The sequence below is a fragment of the Mesoplodon mirus genome, assembly GCF_964341445.2.
Source record: "Mesoplodon mirus genome assembly, chromosome: 7".
Lineage (NCBI taxonomy): Eukaryota > Metazoa > Chordata > Mammalia > Artiodactyla > Ziphiidae > Mesoplodon > Mesoplodon mirus.
Window position 1 is genome coordinate 128,041,756 of NC_138983.1, and position 20,132 is coordinate 128,061,887.

Genomic DNA, 20,132 nt, shown 5'->3' on the forward strand with positions numbered 1-20,132 from the left:
GAGAGGTGCCCAGGAACCTGGTGAACTGCCCTTTCCGCCTGTTCACCCCCTTTGATGCCACACTGTGAATCAGCCCTGATGCTCTTCGGGCTCCATTTTCTTGCCTTACTCTGCAGATCAGCTTTCTTTGCTTGTTCATCAACACATGTTCCTAAAATAGCTGCTCCAGCCTCCCCCAGCTTGCCCCGACTGCCTGACCTCCAGCTCCAGGCCCTGTCCCAGACTGACTCCCAGGCTCTGGGCCCTCAATGCCAAAATCTTAAGAGAAAGTATCTGATTGGCTGTTGGTCAGCCAATGACTTGTCTCCTGCTGGGTCAAGTGTCCACTTCTCATTCAGTTGTATGAGGTCAGCAGGCAGATGGTATAAGATGCTGCCTTCTCAGGATTGGAAATGGGCAGGTTTGTTAGAAGGGGAAGCTGGGGAATCTTGAGTTTTCCTCCTAAGCCAGCCAGGATCCAGTGGAAGGCAGTTTCCTTTCCAGACCCATGAGCATTGTCAAGGGTGTCCCCACAAGTGTTCCTGTTGCCCAGGCAGGGTACAGATGGAGCCCTCCACCCCCTCAGTTGCAGGCAGAGTAGCCTGGGGTCAGTACCATGAAGTACCCCAATCTCTCCTTCCCCCATGTGCTCAGGCTGGAGTGAAGGCAGTCTCCACCACATCCTGGCAGCTCTCTCCTCCTCCATCTCAGCTGTTGCCTTGGTGCTCCTGGTCCCCTTGATCCAGGGTAGCCCAAGTTGTTGTGGCAATGAGGGCAGGAGTCGGGGGCTCTGGCTGGGGTGAGGGGCCTCTTGCTGCGGCTTGGAGGGCCTCCAGCCTGTTGGTCCTGACCTGAATGTTGTCTCCTGCACCTGTTCCGAGCATATTCTGCTTATCTGAGAGTGTTTAATCCCTTGTGATGGTTTAAAATATGTCCACAGATTTTTTGATGCTCCTTTAAAGGGTGGAGCCCAATCCCCTTCCCTTGAGTGTGGGCTGGACTTAGAGATTTGCTTCTAACAAATAGAATAAGGCAGAAGTGACAGTGTGTGACACCTGAGACTAGGTCATAAAAAGTACTGTGGCTTTCTCCTGGCTCTGGGGAAGCAGCTACCATGTCATGGCACTCAAGCAGCCATATAGGAAACTGATGTGGGAAGGAGCTGAGGCCACCTGCCCACAGCCATGTGACTGAGTCAACTTGGAAGTGGATCTTCCAGCCCCAGTCAAGTTTTCAGATGCCTACTCCCCACCCAGCATCTTGACTGTAAACACATGAGATAACTTGGGCCAGAACCAACCCGCCAAGCTTCTCTCAAATTTCTGACCCACACAAACTATGAGATAATAGTAATTTTGTTTTTGTTTAGATAATTTTTTTTTGTTTAGATAATTTTTTTTGTTTGTTTAAGCCACTAAGTTTTGGGGGTATTTGTTACACAGCAATAGATAATGAATGCACTCCTGCATCTGTCATCTTCCTCAAGTATTTGAATTTTTGTAGGAAAGGATTTTAATTCACTTTCTAATTTCTGCTAGGGACTTGCATGGCAGAGTGGAAGTCCAGTGGGGGAAAAACCCAGGCTAGAAGTCAGGAGGTTTTAATTCTGGTTTTGCATACTCACAGGGTCCTGTGGAATTTGCCCATTTTCTTTACCCTTTTGAGTCGCTGTTATCTCATCTGTAAAATGGGGCTAATAGTGTTTGTCCTGTGTGCTTACAAGATTGTTATAAGGATCAAACAAGATCATAAATGTGAAAGTGTTTCATAAATAATAAAACACTTTATACATATGAGGATTAAAATGTCAGGATTAAACATGGACTGTGATAGAATTTAAGGTCCATTCATCATATGAGCTATCATTTTTTGTAATATTTACTTTATTTAATCCTGACAAGTATTAGTTAGGTTGGTGTTACTGTCCCCATTTTAGGATTAGGGAACCAAGGCTCCCCCAAAGTCCATGCTCTCACATCCATGCTGCCTCCATTTATACCCTGAAGAATCCAGAGAATTGCTGAACTCCATGAATAACCCCAGGCTCTGGTCTCTGAGTTCCTTTGCTGCCTTAACCACCTGCTAGCAGCCCCTCAAAGGCTCTGGCAGCTCAAAAGGTCAAGATACTGATGGCTTTTTTGGGGGCCATGAGCCAGCCTAACACACTTTGTCTTGGCTGTGCCCTAGGGGGATGGGAGCAAGGGGTCTGGGTTGGGGGAACTGACTCTGACCCTCTCAGGAACAATAAACCAAACCCCACCTGAATGAAGAAAGGTTGTAGAACTACAGGGGGAGATCTGGTCGGTGAGAAGTTAAAAGCCAGATTTGCTTCAGTGAAGCTCTGGGTGATGACCCTGCAGGGAGGGCCTCATCCATTAGCACTTGTGGCCCTGCAACGCCTTCAGACCATTTCCCCAGTGGGCTGAGGCTCTGCCCCCTGCCCCTCCTATCCAGATTTCTTGTTTAGGGACAGGAGATTGTTTTAGTGAGTCAGGCCACACCGTCTGGAGCCAAGAAGCCAGCTGCCTTACAGACCAGAGCCGTCCCTATATGGCCCCCACCCACTGCAATCTGCTCCTGTCCACCCTATCCCCCCTTTTATTTACTTATTTATGTATTTATTTATTTTCGGCTGCGTTGGGTCTTCGTTGCTGCGCGTGGGCTTTCTCTAGTTGCAGTGAGTGGGGGCTACTCTTTGTTGTGGTGTGTGGGCTTCTCACTGCGGTGGCTTCTCTTGTTGCAGAGCACAGGCTCTAGGCACATGGTCTTCAGTAGTTGTGGCATGTGGGCTCAGTAGTTGTGGCCCATGGGCTTAGTTGCTCTGCGGCACGTGGGATCCTCCCGGACCAGGGCTCGAACCTGTGTCCCCTGCACTGGCAGGCAGATTCTTAACCACTGTGCCACCAGGGAAGCCCCACCCTCTCTCCCCTTTGTGGGCTGGACTTCTACATGTACAACAGAGGATTTCTGAGAATTTCCCCCAGGCATGCCTTGCTCATGTCCAAGGTGCTCCTGCCTCTGGCCTCATCCTGGTGCTTTGGGCTGGAGTCAGCCCGTTCATATCCCTTTTGTCTTCTGGAAAAAAAGGTTCCTTTGGTTTTGTGTGGTCCTGGGAGGAAACCACTCTCTCCCCCAGTCTCAGCACCACACACAGCCTCTGTGGTGAGGTGGGGACAGCCACCTTTGAGGAGCCTGGGGACAAGGATGCAGTGGCAGAGCCTGAGGGTGGGGGGAGGTGGGCAACCTGATTTCTCTCTGAGCCTGAGAAATCTCTCTTGTTACAGCTCGTGGGGCAAGGCAAATGTTCTCCTGGCGCTGGGAGTTCCTGATGGCCGCCCCTTGCTCACTGGGGCTGGAGCATTTGTCCCTCACAAAAGGAAGATCAAGAAGCTGCTGAATTGCATTTTCCACTCTCCTTTGCCATGTGTCTCTGAAGATGAGTCATTCTCTTCCCCTCCTGACCTCCCCTGCTCCCTCCCTCCCTTCCCCGCCCAGTCATTGGATCCGGGGTGGAATGGCTGCCCAGCTCGGCTGCCTGAGCCTCTCTACAAGGGGTGCTCCCAGGTTCCTCAGCAGGGAAGGCAAGCCCCATCCTTGGCCTGTGGGCTTTGGGGCTCAGGCTTCTTAATTTAATCCCCTGAAATATCTATGGAGTAGCTCCTATGTGTCAGGTGCTATGCTAGACACGCAGGAGATATACATGATTCCTGCACTCACAGGGCCTAGAGTTGAGTGGAGGAGAGGAATATTAAACACAAGATCACACATCATACACATAATCATATGTAATGAACACTATGATGTGTGTTATAGGAAAAATATACAGGGAGCTTTGAGAAGGCTTGAGGATCACCACATGTAGATGGGGTGAGGGATGGTTAGGAAGCCACCCCAAGGAATGAATATTTAGATGAGACCTGCAGAACAGAAGAATGGCAAAAGTATTACAAAGAGCAGAACCGGCACATGCAAAGGTCCTGTGGTCAAAAGAAGCCTGGTATTTTAAAGGAACAGCAAGAAAGAGGGTGGTTGATATGCAGTAAGCAAGGGAAGAAGGGAGGGAAGTTGGGGCTGAAAAGAAAGGAGGGCCTTGAAGGTCAGGCTAAAGGTTCTCAAAACTGATCCTAAGGGTCAGTTTGGCAGTTTCTTATAGCATTGAACACATACTTATCATATCTAGAGATTCTATTTCAATTGTTGTATTTACCTGAAAGAAATAAAAATATATATGGACGAAAAGACTTGTATGCAATATTCATAGCAGCTTTATTCATAATAGCCCCCAAACTGGAAAAAACCCTAATGTCCATTAACTGGTGGATGGATAAACAAACGGTGTATCCATACAATGGAGTTCTAGAGAGCAAGAAAAGGAATGAATTGGTGATTGACATGTGCAACAACGTGGGTGAATCCAACACTGTTGCCCTGGGTGAAAGAAGCCAGGCGCAAAAGAGTACACACTGCAAGAAAACTGCATGAGAAAAGGCAAAACAAATTGACAGTGATAGAAATCGGATTGGGTGGGGGTCGGTGGGGTGTTGACTGGGCAGGGATAGGAGGGAGTTTTCTGAGCTGATGCCAATGGGATGGGCTGGTGGTTACCCAAGTGAATATATTTGTCAAAATTCATTCGCTATACACTTAAAATGGGTACATTTTGTTTTATGTAAGTCATATGTCAATAAAGTTAATATTTGAAAAAAAGCATATTGTTGTCCTGAAATGAATATAGTTTCTATTACCCAAATAAATGTCTACACCATTTGCACAACAAAACACAAATGGGTTACGATTAGATTTGTGTTTTTAAAAGCCCTCTGGCTACTGTATGGAGACAAAATTGGAAGGGAGCAGGTGTGGAAGTGGGAAATTATTGGACAAGTTCAGACAAGCCAGGACGTTGGTGGGGACCGTGGTGATGGTGGGGAGGAGAGAAGCAGGAGACAGGGGGAGACTGTGTCCCCCCCAGGCTGAAACACGGTGCTTCCACCCCAGGGTCGATGGACTGTCCTTGGCCTTCAGCCGGGCCTGGCCCCAGGGTGGAGACTACGGTGTCAGGAGGGGACTCACATTCTCCGAGGTGCACATCTGTGTGCAGACATGCTCCCCCGACCCCTGCCCTTGCACGTACGTGAGCCCAGCCGGCTCACAGCCACACCTTCTGCACGCTCACAGACACTCAGACCCACGTTCCTGCACACGCAGGCCCACGTTCATTGAATCCCAAGCCCCACACGCACTGCAGGCCGTGAACCACAGAGCTTTTGCAGCCTGGAGAATGGGGTTTGAACCCTGCTTCCCTTACAGGTTAGTTGTGTGACCTGAGCCCACGGGCAGCCCCTGCGCCCCATTTTCCTCATCTGTAAACTCGCAGCAACCATGCGGCCTGCCTCCCAGGTGGCTGGGAAGACTGGCCAGTGATGAAGAGCAGCGGTCGGTTCGCACGTCAGTCCTCGAGGCTCCGTAGTGAGGACGCACACGTCACATTCACTCTCACTTTCATTCACACCCCAGAATTAGCAGAAGGTGCGGCAGGAAAGGGTAATTCATTTCTCCATGCAGTCGTTCACTCACCCCGCACACCCCGTTCCTGTCCTGGGGTCCCGCATCTGCTCCGGCCCCGCCTCCCCTTCTGATGGCTCTCTCCAGGATCCGCCCAGAAGCCCACACTCCTCTAGGGCCTCAGTTGGTCCTCCATTCTGTTCCTGCGTGGGCTGGCAGGCCTGGGGGTACAGAGCGCAGCCTTCGCCCCTCGCGGCCTGGCTCCCTCTGTCGGCCCATCCTGCAGCCTCACACCTGGTCTCCAGGAGCCAGGCCTGCTCCCAGCCCTCCTGGGAGGCTGAGGTAATTGGCTCAATTAATCAGCTCAATTAGCACCTTCCGGATGAGCGGATCAGCTCAAAGCCTACCCAGCCTCTGTCAAGCAGCGGGCTCAGCCTGTGCCAGCCTGGTGCTCGGCACAATGGCAGGAGCAGAGGGCATGGCCAGAGGGGATCTATGCCCTGGACATGCTGGCCACAGGGTGAGGAGGTCAAGCTGCCCACAATAGGGCACCTGGGCCCTGCATCCTTGCAGAGCGCTCCCGGCACTGCTGGTCACGGTCAATCGCCTCTGCTCTCTCCTCTGCCGCTGGCTCCCTGCCCTGCCGCTCCTTCCTGCTCTGGTCCAGACCCACCTCTTCCCAGCAGCATCCCATGCTGAGTCCCCAGGTAATGCTTGTGCCTGCTCTGGGGCCCTGCGTCCAGAGGTCAGCTACAGTGGGAGAGGTAGTTGCTCCCCCCTGCTCATTGGTATCTTGCAGGTGGATTTATAGGTGTGTTATAGCCCTTGTGGGAGAGGGGAAGCCAGAGTCTTCCTGGAGGTTGGGGAGTGGGGGTGAGATGGCCTGGCCTCTGAAACCCTTTCCGTTTCTGGGTGTCTTCTCAGAACACCTGCCTCAGGGTTTGGGTTCTCAGAGTTCCTCACCATCCCCCCTCCTGGTGTCAGGACCTCACCCCATCCTGCAGCCCCCAAGACTCATGGGCATCTGCTGTGCTCAGGCACACCTGCCTCCTTCTCGCCCTGGTGATGACCCCTGTGTGGGGAGTTAGGAAGCCTGGCTGTGTTTCTGAACTTGGTGGGGGTGTTTCCAGGGCCGCAGAAGGGGCACCAGGAACCCACCCCCAACTGTGCTTCTTGGATGGAGATGCCTGTGTCCTCCTGTAGTATTTCCTGATTCACTCTGTCTTCTCCCAGAGGCCTCTCTTGTAAACAGGCTATCTTCCGGATCGGAGAAATCCAGGGTTTGCAGGGAAGTGGGTGAGGAGGTAGCTGAGAGCCCGCAGGTGGGGTTAGGCTGCAGCCAGCTCTGAGCCATGGATACCACACTGGACCAGGAGCCAGGGGCTCTGTTCTCAGTCAGTGGGTGACCTCTGTGCCTCAGTTTCCTCCCCTGTCAAATGGGGAGGAAGACTTGGGATTGAATGGTTTCTGAGGTCCCTCTGAGCCCTCACATTCTATGTCTCGGACCAGGAAAAGGACTCTTTGGGGCCAGCCCCCTTCTCAGGGTCTCCCTATCTCTGCCGTCCCCGGGCCTGGCCTGGGGCAGTTGAGCAGGAGCACAGGGCCCAGCGCTAACAGAGGGTTTCCCTGCGGTGGCTGAGCTGTGCCGTCCTCTCTGAGGGATGTCCTCCTGCGGCCCTACGACGATGGTCGCCTGGTTGGGAGCACATGCCGCGTCTCTCCACCTTTCCCCAGAGTTACAACACACACATGACAGTAGTAATAACCACGTAGGGAGCGTCTGGGCCCCACGTTCGTCACACGCACTGTCTCTGATTCTCATGTCCATTTTCTTCACAAATAGGGAAACGGAAGCTCAGAGATGTTTGGCGTCTTTCCTGACGCCACACAGCTAGCAAGTACCATAGAGACCTTGCTCCTTACATGGCAACACACAGCTTTCTGCTCAACAACGTGTGCAACATAGGGTGGGGAGGGGGACAGACTGGCAGCTGGGATGCCCCAGTCCCGGTGGAAGCTGCAAGGATCTCTGGTCAGCACTGCCCCTGAGTGCTGCCCGCCTTGAAGAGGTGGGCTGCTCACGGCAGAGCTGAAGATGGACACAGACGAAGGGGGAGCCGGGGTCCCCGCCCGGTGTGAGGTGGGAGACAGGGCCCAGAAGGCAGAGGCAGCTGTTTCAGGGCCCTCGTCCAGGGAGCCTTTGCTGACTGCAGCGGCCCTGGGGGCCCCCACTGAAGTTACATTTGATGAACTGTGATTGGCCAAAACGGCCACCACTTGGTGTGACCTCGGTTCCCTCTGAGCATGGTGCTCTGGACCGGAAGTCAGCAGACGCTAATTCTGGTCACCTGTCTCTCCAGTTCCGTTGTCCCCATCCAAGAGGCTCAGATGACTTACATTCATCTCAACCTTGGAGGCGCTGTCTCTCAGCCCCTAGCCCAGTGCCAGGCGCACCACCAGGGGATCAGCTGGGCTGCCCAAAGGTGTGGGCCTTGGTTCCCGACTCTTTGACCCCGTTTTCCTCTATCCAGAGGAGTGGCTCTGGACCTTGGACTGGCTGAGAGGCCGTACCCATCGGCCCAGGCAGGGCGGGGGTGGGGTAGGGCAGAGCTCCAAGGGAGAAACAGACACCCTCCGGGGTGAGAGCCGACATGGGGGGTGTGATGACACCTTGGAGACGAGGTCCCCTGGGGCGTCCACAGGAACGGTCCAGATGTGTCCCTTCTCTCCCAGATGTGTCCTCCACCCTCAAACTGCTGACACTCCTTAAACTCCGGAGCTGTGCTCAAGGGCAGGATGTGGGGACTGTGCAGTGAGGCTCGCTCGGCTTCTTTTTTCTTTTTCCTGCGCGTAGGTAGTGTGTCCTCAGGGCCCCGGCGCCTAGGTGCTCGTGGGATATTTACATCTCCCTCGCTTGCCAAGGCGGTCAGGTTGAGCCCAGGGGTGCTGGGGAGCAGGGGACAGGGAGGGGGCTGCACGAAGGCCGGGCTCCTGACGCCTGACTGACAAACAGGGGCGATAGCATCGCTCCCAGCCCTTCCCCCGGGAGCCTGCTTACCGAGGAGTTCAGCCCAAGTCATCTCTGCCGTCAGACGTACCTCTCTGTTTCGCGGAGATAAACTCACCACTCGGGAAGGCAGGCCAGGAGGCTGGGGTAGGGGGCTGTCTCGGCAGGCGTGCAGGGCGGGGCTTAGCGGGGCACAGCCGCATGCCCGTCTGCCGGCTGGCTTCTCGGCCCCGCGTCTGGCTCCTGGTGGGGTGGAGGTCTTCCCACGAGTGCTTCCTTCTTCTTCTCTGGCCTTCACAAAGGGCCTGCAGGGTGGGTGGTGAGAGGGCTCGCACCTGCACTGCAGGGGTGGGGGGGTTGTGTGTGCTGGAGGGGTAGCAGACGCAGGGGTGAGGCTGTCACTCCAGAAAGGGAGAGAGAGGTGGGGACAGCTCAGCTTTGTGTGAGTCCACAGGGCAGGCCGTCTGGTCCTCCCTGCATCCCTAGCCGAGGGTTTCAGGCTGTCCCCAAGGGAACTGGACTTAGGGGTGATCTTTTGGGGCTTCTACTTTTCTCAGATGCTAAATAAACTAGTAATGTAAGATAACAGTTCTTAGCTTCGTGGGGGGCGTAGATCCTTTGAAAATCTGGTAAGGGCAACAGACCCTTTCCCCATCCAAAGGCACACGTGTACGCACATGTAGACGTGAATGTGTGTGCGCACACGTGCACTTTCGCCTATTATTTGTGGGAATTCACAGGCCCCCTGGAGGGCTCAGAGTGGTCTCCAGATTCAGATGCCCTAGACTGGATGGTTTCTGGTAACCCTCTGCTCTCTTGGGCCCTTTCCCCGCTTTGGACTGGGTGAGGGCTCTGCCCGGGAGCCCCTTGCTCGGTTGCCCTCCCTGGTTCAGCCTGGCCTTGAGAAGCCCCATCCACCAGCAGGACAGCCCTTTGACCCGAGCGGTCAAAGCCCCCTGGCTGCCCTCACTTCCCCTACCCTCTGACTGATGTTCCATAATCTCCAGAGGCATGGGCAGCAAACTGAGGGCACAGGAGGCCTCCCCAGACCTGACCTAAGTCCCACTTGCCATAGCCAGGGAAGGCCTTTCCCCCAGAAGGCTCTAGGGCCCCAGAACTAGGAGCAAGAGTGTGGGGCTCCTGCTTCCCTGGCCCCCTGGGTCTGCTCTGGAAGCCGGGGTTGGGATGGCTTCCCAGCTCAGTGGGTGGCTAGGAGTTACTCATCCTTACATCCAAATGGCAGTGGCTCAGCAGGGAGGGTGGCAGGGGGCCGGCCCACCCTGAGCTCCTGTTACCAAATTTGTTTGAGTTTATTTTGGTTCCTTTGCACAACATGGAAACAAATGTGCTCTTCCCCCTGCTGCTCTGTCTCTGATCTTCACAGGGGGGGTGACAAGGGGGCATGGCTTAGCTCAGGCCCACCCCTTCCTTTGCGGAGAAACTCCCTCTCTCCTCCCCCATTGCCAGTTCCCCAAGGAGAGGTCAGGGGCTGGGGTGCAAGGCTGAGGGTGGGTAGGGGGAGTGAAGCCATGTAGGTGGGGCAGAGAAAGGGTAAGTGGCCTGGCACCAGGAGTCAGGAAACCTGGGTTTTCCGCTAGCGGGGCTATGATCTTGAATAACAGGGGCTACCGTTTAATGAGCACCTACTAAGTGCTTTACCTTCTTTCATTCCAAGAGCCTTGCTATCAAAACTAACTACTATAAAATGATAATCATATACCATGATAGCAGTGTTAATTATCGCTACGATGGCGATCACATTAGGGTATAAAAATGTATCAAATTAACATGTACACCTTAAATTTACACAATGTTGTATGTCGAATATATTTCAATTAAAAAAACCTACTGTAATTCTTGGCGCTGGGAGTATAGCAGTAACAAAAAAGGAGAAACCCTTGTCCTCACGGAGTGTACTTTCTAGGGACATAGGTATTCTCTCCCCATTTTATAGATGAGGAAACTGAGGCCCAGAAAGGATAATGCTTTGCCTGAGATCACTCAACAGGCTTCACAGTACCCAGTAGATCCAATACCCTCCTTGGCCTCAGTTTCCTTCTCTGTAAAGATGAGGAGTCAGATTAGAGGATCCTAAGTTCTTCCACCTCTGTTGATCTATACCAAGGGCATGGGATTTGGAGGGAGGAATTCCCTGGGGGAAGAGACATGTGCCCAGTATTTGCAGGAAAGTGGAGAAAGTGGCTTGGCATTGGTGTGGAGTGGGCTGGGAGGGGCCATAGGGAGAGGGTAGCAGCGTTTTGAGTCTGGGACATGGCTGGCTGGCTTGCTCTTTTGAGGCCCAGGCCCTATGATCCGGGAAGTTTCTCTCATCCTTGAATTAACAACAAAATGCTCCAGGAGGAGAAATTGTGCTTTCATTCTGCAGGCTATATTCAACCTGCATACCATTCAGCTATGTGGGCTCAGGCCCTGACTATCTCACGTGCTAGATGCAGAGGGAGGAACCGTCTTCAGGATGTTGTCAGGAGGCATCTCTGCTTCCCACCTCCAACCCCAGCCCTCAGCTCTCAGTCCAATTTCCAGAGCATCTTCTCCTGCACTGACCTGGCGTGGGGGAGCTGGCAGTGGGAGAGACACCTTGCTGGGCACCCCCAAGGGAATAGTGTGTTAAAGTCCGCAGGTGTCCTTAGAATATGTAGTGAGGCCTGTATCCACCAGGGCCACACAGCTGCACAGCTGAGAAGGGTCACTGAGGGCCCAGGGAGGATTATAGGTGAGGCTCAGAGACTGTGAAGACCCAGGAGGAGAGACGAGCTTCTCCCTCTGAGGAGGATAAGTCTGGGAGGCTGGGTGGGGTGTGTTGGGTGGCAGGAGGCCCTGGAACATGAAGGCTCATCCCTGACCTGTTCTGCAAAGTCAGAGCAGAGGAGATGGTCAGAAGCCACCGAAGCCAGGTTAGACCAGAGAAAGGACTCCCTAATGAAAATGCTTGTCGTGGTCGAACTAGGGGTTGCTTTCTCTGGAAGGCCTTTGCAGGCTGGCTAGCCTCTCTACACCGGCGATGATGAAGGAGCAGCTCAGCCGGGGGCAGAGTGCTAGAATTGCTGACCCCAGTATTCTTTCTAACCCTGGGTTCCAGGATCTCACCTCTAGGTGCTGCTGCCTGCTTGTTTATCAGGAGGGCACAGTGTTGGACAGGTGTTCCTGTCGTGATGGGGTACCATGACCCTTCCTGACCCCCTCCTGTGGAGAGAGGCCCGAAGGGTCATTCTAACCATCACCGCCTTCCCAGGCCTCCCAGCAGCTGCAACTCATCTCAGTCCCTCTCCTATCAGGTCTGTCATGGGAAGTTCCTCTCCAGGTCTGCCCTGCAGCGTGCTCTGACTGGCAGGGTCCCCTGGTAAGGGCCCACCCCTCCCACCGCGGGGACCTCAGGAAATGAATCGCTTGCGGCAGAGTGTCAGTAGGCTCGGCGTGTCACGGTGGGCAGGGCTGACAGCGGAAATTGCAAGCTAGCTGCTGTATGACAGGTATATTATTCTTGCTGCCCTCGATTTATTTAGCCAACAGCATGCGGAGCCCCAGGAAGCTCCCAGGAAGAGGGTGGGAGTCGGAGCCAAGGGGGCTCTGAAGGGATGAGGCGGTCTGTGTGTGCTGGCGTTGGCGCCTGAGAAGGGGGTGCCAGGGAGCCTGGCCAGAGCGGGAGGTTGGGCCCCGGTGTCTGGGGGCCCCTCCTTCAGGGCCTGGCAGGAGCGGCTTCCTGAGCCACCGTTGTGGGCTGGGGCCAGTGGTTTGGGGTCCAAGGCAAGTGAGGGTCTGCCCCTCAGAGGTGGTTTGAGGGAGAGGCCCTGCCACGCCCAGTGCATAGAAAAAAGAGGGGGACGTGGTGGGGAGGAACCCTCAGGAGGTGGGCGGGGAGATCAGGGCAGCCCAGCGTGGTTGTCCAGATGCCCATCAGCGCACGGGAGCCCAGCCAGGTCTCCGGCATGGGCACAGGGCCATGTCTGACTGGAGGGGCACTTTTCCCTAGTGTGCACAAAGGTGTCACGTGGGCTAGTGACAAGCCTATGAGGATAAGCAGAATATCTGGAATCCAACAGACGGCGTCCAGGCCCATCTTGGCTATGTACAACCCATGTGACCCTGGAAAGGCCCCCAGCCTCTCTGAAGATCTGGGGTATTCAGGGTTGTATGGTCGTGGAGCCCCAGCCTCTCTGAGCTTTCATCTGCTCATAGTAAATGGTAATAATAATTAATAATAATGCCCCTTCTCGGGGCTGTTGTGAAGAAGAACTAAGATAATCTACGTAAGAGTGCTTTGTAAGCAGTAAAACATATACATGGTTATTAAGAAGAGTTTCCAAATGAATAGAGAGAAAAGGCCAAATGAGCATTCATCCCAAATGTTGGCTGGTGAGTCACGCCGTGGGGATGGGAGTCTGCGTATGCTTGGGGCGGAGTGGATGGCGGAATGTGGGTGTGAGACCGTGTTGGCTCAGCTGTGGATGAGTGAGATGAGGGAACTCTTCAGAGGAGCCCTTGGCTGCCGCCGGGGAGTCTGGGAGTGTGAGCCCGGAGTGTACGTGTGTGCCAGTTAGGGTGTGAGGGTGTGTGTGTGTGTGTGTGTGTGTGTGTGACTTTGTGATGGCCTCCTTGAGATTGTGACTGAGCACTTGAGGAATGTAGGGGTGTGTGTACACAGGGGTGTGTGCACGTGGGAGTGTGAATGTATGAAGTGTGTGTGCATGAGAGTTAAGGTTTTGGAGTCAGTGTGTGCAGAAGCCTACACAGGGTGGACATGTACGTGCAAAAGGGCACATGCACGCGCACACACACACACATACACACATCCCTCAGCACAACATGAAAGCAGCCTTGCAGTGTCTGCAGTATGTCTCCTGCCTACAAACATGATGCAAAATTCACGGAGCATCAGGTTTTAGAAACGCAGAGAAGGAGGGGAGTGGGGATCACGTCCCACCCTGAGTGGTGAGTCACAGAACAGAGCGGGGCTGAGTGGAAAATCCTTTCCTCCCTGGCTCAGCTCTGGGGTGCCGGGGATGCGCCATCCCTTTCTTCCTGGCTCCTGGTCTGCGGACTTCCTTGGCTTGTGATGATGACTGTCCCACCCTGCACCCCCAGCACACTGGCTATTATCCTAGAAGCAGAGCTGATGTGTCGGCTTAGAGGTTGGGGGTGGAGACAGGGAAAGAGGGAAGCGCTGGGGGCCCAGGGGGCCCAATGCACGCGAGCTCCCTGTGCCCCATCAGATCAGGCACCTCTGCAATAGTGGGCAGTGTGATCTGAGGACCACGGATGGTAACTGGGAAGCGGCATTTCTGGAGTAGGCAGTGTCCAGTGACCCCAGACAAACCTCCAGGCAGGCCCAGCTCCTTCCTCTCCTGGGTGGTTGGGCTGGAACTGAGACTCTGTAGAAGGTTCACTCACACCTGCAATTGGCTCCTTTCACACCCATGAGGATGAGGGGCCCCTGGCCGTGGCAGGGCACAGGGACTTCAGGCTCCTTGCTCTGAGCCCTGGTGAAATGGGTGGAAGGGCCACACAGCACCCCGTCCTTGCTCTGACGCTGGCACCCAGTTTCTGGGTGAGGATCTGGCTGGGATGTGGGTGGGACTGGAAGGGACCCAAGATGAGCCCGGGGTGCTGACCTCTTTGGAGGAACGCACTGTGGAGGTCAGTAGGGGCACAAGCACACCAGCTGGGAACGAGACGGGAAGCCCAGAGGGGCAGGGGCCCTGTCATGTCCATTTACGTTCCGTGTACTGGAACTTGGCCCTCTGGGGAAGGGGGAGTGTGGGCTGGGGGGAGGCAATGCCAGAGAGGCCGGGGGCGCATCTGTCTTCCAGTCCAGGCCAAGATGTGCTCATTGTCCACAGCTTCGTGGCCCTGCTCCCCCGGGTCCCCAGACTCGGTCATCCCTGCATCCTTCTCCCTCTGGCAACTGCTTGACTGCAGGTGCCACCTCCAAGCTCTTTTGGGAGATCAAGGCCTCTGATCACCGGGGACTCATCTCCGAAACCCCTGTCTTCCTCCTCCTCTTTCTCTGCCTTTCTCTCTGCTTCTCTGTCTCCCTTCCTCCCCTTCTGGCCACGCTCTCTTCCTCCCTCTCCTCTGTCCATCCTCTTTCCTTTCTCCCTCCTTATCAAATCTCTTCTTTCTCTGAGCCGCTTTCCCATCCAATCCTATTCCCTATCACCTCTTTAGATCCTCAGAGCCACAGAAGGGTGGAAAAATAAAGACAGAGGAGTGGTGGGGCTGGACAGAGGCCAGGGAACAGGCAGCCCCAGAGGACCCCTCCCTGGCTGTCCCCAGATGGGTGTCACCACCCAGAGAGGAGGGGGGCTCCTCTGCCACGTGCCACTGTGTGCACGTGTACGTGCTCACACACGCTCCAAACTTTATGAGGGGGGAGGAAGCCTTTACGTGCAAAAGGAAGGAAGTCGGAGTGACCTTGGTGCTTCCTGTATATCAGGGCAAAGGCCCTTAAAATAGAGCCAGCAGGGCTTCCCTGGTGGTGCAGTGGTTGAGAGTCCGCCTGTCGATGCAGGGGACACGGGTTCGTGCCCCGGTCCGGGAAGATCCCACATGCCGCGGAGCGGCTAGACCCGTGAGCCATGGCTGCTGAGCCTGCGCATCCGGAGCCTGTGCTCCACAACGGGAGAGGCCACAACAGTGAGAGGCCCGCATACTGCAAAAAAAAAAAAAAAAATAGAGCCAGCAGATGAGGGAGGTGGAGGCGGGAGACCACACACTGGCATTAGCTTGTCTGGGCTCCACCCTCCCTCCAGAGCCCCCCGGAAGTCTGGCTCTCTGCTCCCAGGCCTGCAGGCTGCTGCCGCAGGAAGATTCCTCCGGGCCTGGGTCCTGAGTGGGTCAGCCCTCAAGCCCTGGGGTATCAGTGCTGATCCATGGCTGGCGCTCAAGACCCTTCACAGTTGGCTCCGCCCTTCTGGTCACTCCCCCGTCCCCATGCCCAAGTGCCCTGCCTTTTCACCATACCTTCCTGGCATAGGACACAGTGTTAAAACCCCCAAGAAAACACAAAATAACAATAACAACAAAAAAAACCTAAACAAAAAAGAGCTTAGAAGTTGGACAGTCAGGTGGGAACCTGGGAGGGGCTGCTCCCAGCTGTGTGGCTTGGGGAGGGTCGTGCACAACTTGCCCCCCCTCTTGCTGCTTCTGGCCACCCCATCATCTACTGTTTTTTTGGATAGTCGGCTCTCTGTTTTTTCCTTTTCTCAGACTTTCCTCAGCTGTGTTGGCTTGACCTCCTGGCTCCAAGGGAGGGCACATGACCCAGGCCTAGCTAACGAGAGCTCACATCTCCCCCTCCATAGGGATTGGTCCAGAGATGGGGAAGTCAGTTTTAGGACGTTTTTTTGGAAATTCTGGGAAGGGGCTGTTTCCCTTGGCACGGCTAAGCTGATAGAAGTGTGTCTGAAGCTGCTTTGTCTCTGCTTGGGGAGATTCTTCCCAAGAATAAGGCCAACACGGGTGAGCAGAGCAAAACGACAGAGGAAACAGATACTCAATAACTTTGATTGAGTGCCTGGATACAGCCATGCCTGAAATCCTGAAACCATACCTATTCTTGAACAGTTATGCGAGCCAATTGCTTTCCTTACTTGCTTGCTGAAGCTAGTTTGACTTGGGCTTCTGTCTCTTGCAAAGTAGGGAGCTGACCATCCTAGAGAGGTGACATAACTTTTGAACCTATTTCTTCACCAGTAAAGTTATTTCTCTTACAAATACTGATGGAATTGGTACTGAAGGGTGACCCCCCAGCTGAGATAAGGAGGGGTGATTATCAAAGCCCTTGCCATTGTTAGCTCACTGACCCTTTCAAGAATTCCGTGAGGTTCTTGGGACTGTAGTGATTCTGCTGTTTCCTGAGGACAGCCCTCAGGATCAGGGATGTTGCAGGTGCCAGGGAGCTTCTGTTTGCTTTGCTCCAGGTCACTTTTCACCCTCTGTCCCTACCCTCTGCCCCAGGGGAGCTGATCCTGTGCCCCTGGATTCCCCTGGGAATCTGTCAGAGGGGGGCCCAGAAGGGCATCTGAGGGACCAGGGAGAAGTCAAGGTCTCTGTTCCCCTTCCTCTCCCACAGGGTGGCCTTGGGCTGGCCCTGACCCTTGACTGAAGATCCGTGCTCCTCACTTGTTCCAGAAACCACTCCCTCCCTTCAGGCCTCAGGGTGGGTGACAACTCTGCTTCCCCCTACACACTGCCAACACATTTATAAAATGGCCCATATTAAGTCCTTGATTTACTCTAATATGTGTGGCCATTGGTATCCCATGGAGACTGACACTGGTTCATCCAAAGACATCAGCTATTTGAATTCAGGTATGAACATTCTGTATCCTGTGCCTTTTGTATTATCTGGTGCTTCCTACGGCCCCGGGACCTCTCACAGTCCCCCTTCCTCCAGGGCCCAGCTGAGCCACACTTTCTCCCCGAAGCTTTCCGAAATCTCTGCTTTCCCTCCTCACCCGGTCAGAACTGTCCTCTCGCATTTCCCTCTGCGCATGGTGTCAGTGCCTGCTGGGTACCTGGCGCATCTTCTCCCAGGGCACAGGACCTCTAAATTATTCCACTTGCCTCTCCAGTGCTTGCCACCCCTGCCTCTAGCTGCTCAGCCCCAGCCCAGGACCAGGCATATAGTAGATGCGCAATAGCTGTTAGCTGAATCAGCGAAAGACACTAGACTGGCTCCCTAGGATGTGGCCACAGGAGCCTCTGCACCATCTGTGGCCTCAGCCCAGAATGCCTTTCCCTCCTGCAGCTGTCTGGGGAAAACCTCCTCCTCCTTCGAGACTCAGCTTGGGCATCGCCTCTTCCAGGAAGTCTTTCCTTGCCCAGTGGTCCAGCTCCTGTGGTGCCTTTAATGGTCCTCCAGTAGCTCTGATCCAGCTCTCTCTGTTTGGTCAGGAGGCCTCAGAGCAGGACTAACCCCCATGACCAAACACTGTGCCTGGTCCATACTGGGTAGGTGGCCGCAAAGTAGATTGCAGTGGCTATTTCTTTTACTTAAAACTATCTCCTTGTTGGGCTATGTGTCAACCCTCACTGCATATAGTATGGGGTTAGACCCTGTCTGAATGCTGGGTTCCCTGGGAGGTGGTCAGTTGGGATAACGTTGCCTGTGAGGGCGGGGGCAGCATTTTCCTTAAGAGTGGGAGGATACTACTGCTAGTCATCCAGAGAAGATGAGGATCCTCAGACAGGTAATTAGAACAGGGGAGTCCCCTTGGCAGGCAGGAGTGAAAACTTTCCTGGATCTGCAGGAGTCTGCGTGTCTGGGAAGCATTCTGGACAGCAGGGGCTAAAGATGGCAACTGCTTTGTGAAGAGCAGTAAGAGCCGCCACTAACTGAGCATGTACTATGTGGTCATGCCTGTGCTTGGGGTTTAGCTCTCATCACACCATTATGGGTAGGTAATTTTATTCCTGTTGTTCAGATGAGAAACTGAGCTTTAGAGAGGTCAAGTAGCTTTCTGAGAGCATGCCGGTAGGAAGAGTCAGGTTTCAAATTCCAGCCTCGTTCCAAAGCTTGTAACTGCAGCTGAAGTGTAGGCAGAGAGGACCAGACTGGGGGGACCGATGACCTGGCTACCTGCAATCTGGTGTGTGAGTGTTTCTTGGGCTATCCCTGAACCACTGGGCCCCTGTGTGACTGAGCTATAGAGACCTAAGGGGAGGGTCATATAGCCAGGTGGGGGCCAGAGTTACAGGGAAGTTGGCCTGGCCTGAAGTCTGAGTAGGGGTCAGCTAGAGACCCCAAGGGGAAGGTGGAACTTGAGCATATAGGTGGGGACTCTGCTTACCCCAGAGCCAGCCTGGCATAGGGTTTGCTGGCACTAGGCATTCGTGTGGGCCACTTCTCCTCCCACTGTTGTTTCAGCATCCAGAGCAGGACTGGGAAGGGAAGAAGGCTCAGAACGCTTGGGCTCAGTGTGGAGTTGGCAGGACCCAACACTAAGTGTTCTAATCACAGAACTTGGATAAACTTCCAGGCTAGGTTTTCTTTACCAGGTCCTTGGGTGCCACCATACCTCCCAGCCCCACGCACTGGTGACACTGGTGAAATGCAAACACTTGTCCCCAAGCCACTGAATAAAGGCAAGTGGTCCAGCCTTTGCTCCCAGACCCATGGCAAACCACACAATTATAAACCAAATGGAAATAAATGTCTAAAGTATCTACTTTAGCTCCACTGTTCCACGTGGTGCTCCAAGCTGGTTCTCGAGGAGAGAGGAGGAAAAAGAGAGGCCAGGGCTGGCCCAGAAGCAGGGGCTGGGACTGAGCCTGGGCTCCCACCCAACTCCCTAGGACCCCACAAGGACCCCAGTAACGCAGAAGCAGCTCTCCCTCCCTCTGTCTCTGTCTCTGTATCTCTCTCTCTCTCCTGGGTAGCCCAAGGGAGTGGCTCTGGACCCCAGTGGGTAATGCAGTGTTGACAACTTGCTTTCTCCCTTCTTGGTAACCAGCTCAGTGCACAGCAGATCAATTTGCAATCATAGCTGCTTTCCAGCCCGAGCACCACCATGAGTGCTAACTCAAGGGCTGGTATCGGGAAGGCCGCTGTCTGCTCTCCTGCCTGTCTCTCACAATGCCCGGAGCTGAAGGCGGGACGACGTAGAGTTGGGAGCAGTTGCGTGCCTGGGACTTTTTGGTCAAAATACCTAAGGTCTGTTGGGCCACACCTCCTGTGCAGGGCCCTCCCCCGGGGACAGGGTGATGGTCCAGAGGTGGAAGGAGCCTTGGCTCTGCCCTAGAGGAGCAAGAGGGCTGGGGATGCCAGGAAGCAGACAAAAGGCTCTTATAGAGAGCACCCGAAAGGTACGGTTGAATCCCAGGATCTCTGTGTGGCAGGGCCCCAGAGGCCACCCAGCCTGGCGGTTCTTGACCCCTGCAGCACACAGAAGATGCTCCTTGCACATCCAGCTCCTCCCACATCACCCCTCTCTCCGACCCTGGAAAGTACATCATATGACAAGTGGTAGTGATGCTGAGGAGGTATAGAGACCTTCAGCCACCTTCTGAGGTCACCTGGGGGCAGTGGAGCTGGAGTCTGAACCCTGCCGTCTGGCTCCAGTGTCCACACTGGACTTCCAGTAATAGACATCCAGTAAGTCTTTGTTCAGTGAAAACCTGGGTACTTTGAAATATGCAGATGCCTGGGCCCCACCCCAGATCTTCTGAATCAGAGTCTTAGGAGGGGTCCCTGGCACTTGAATTGTTGACAAAGCTTCTGGGTGGTTCTAATGAGGTGCACAGGCGAAGGAATCTAGAGCAGAAGTGATTGCCAAGGCCACTGAGCTGAGTGGTGGGAGCATCACAGCCTAGGCGTCCTGATGCTGGGTGGCGGGTGATTAACGTGAGTGATGGGGGTTGGGGGGGCTTGGGCTTCCTGGAGGAAGTGCACCTGAGCAGGGATTGCAGGTAGGGAAGAGAGGAGGCCTGGTGGAAGGAAGAGGCAGGGGAGTTCCAGGCAGGGAGAAGCACCCGAGCAAATGCTTGACATGGAACCAAGCACACTTATATCTTTCTGGAGAGGAACTGAACCCGTGGAGAGAGAGATGTCCAGTACCACCCTTGGTTTGTGCTCTAGAGAGGAACAGATAGGTCAAGGGAAGCTGCCACCCTATGACAA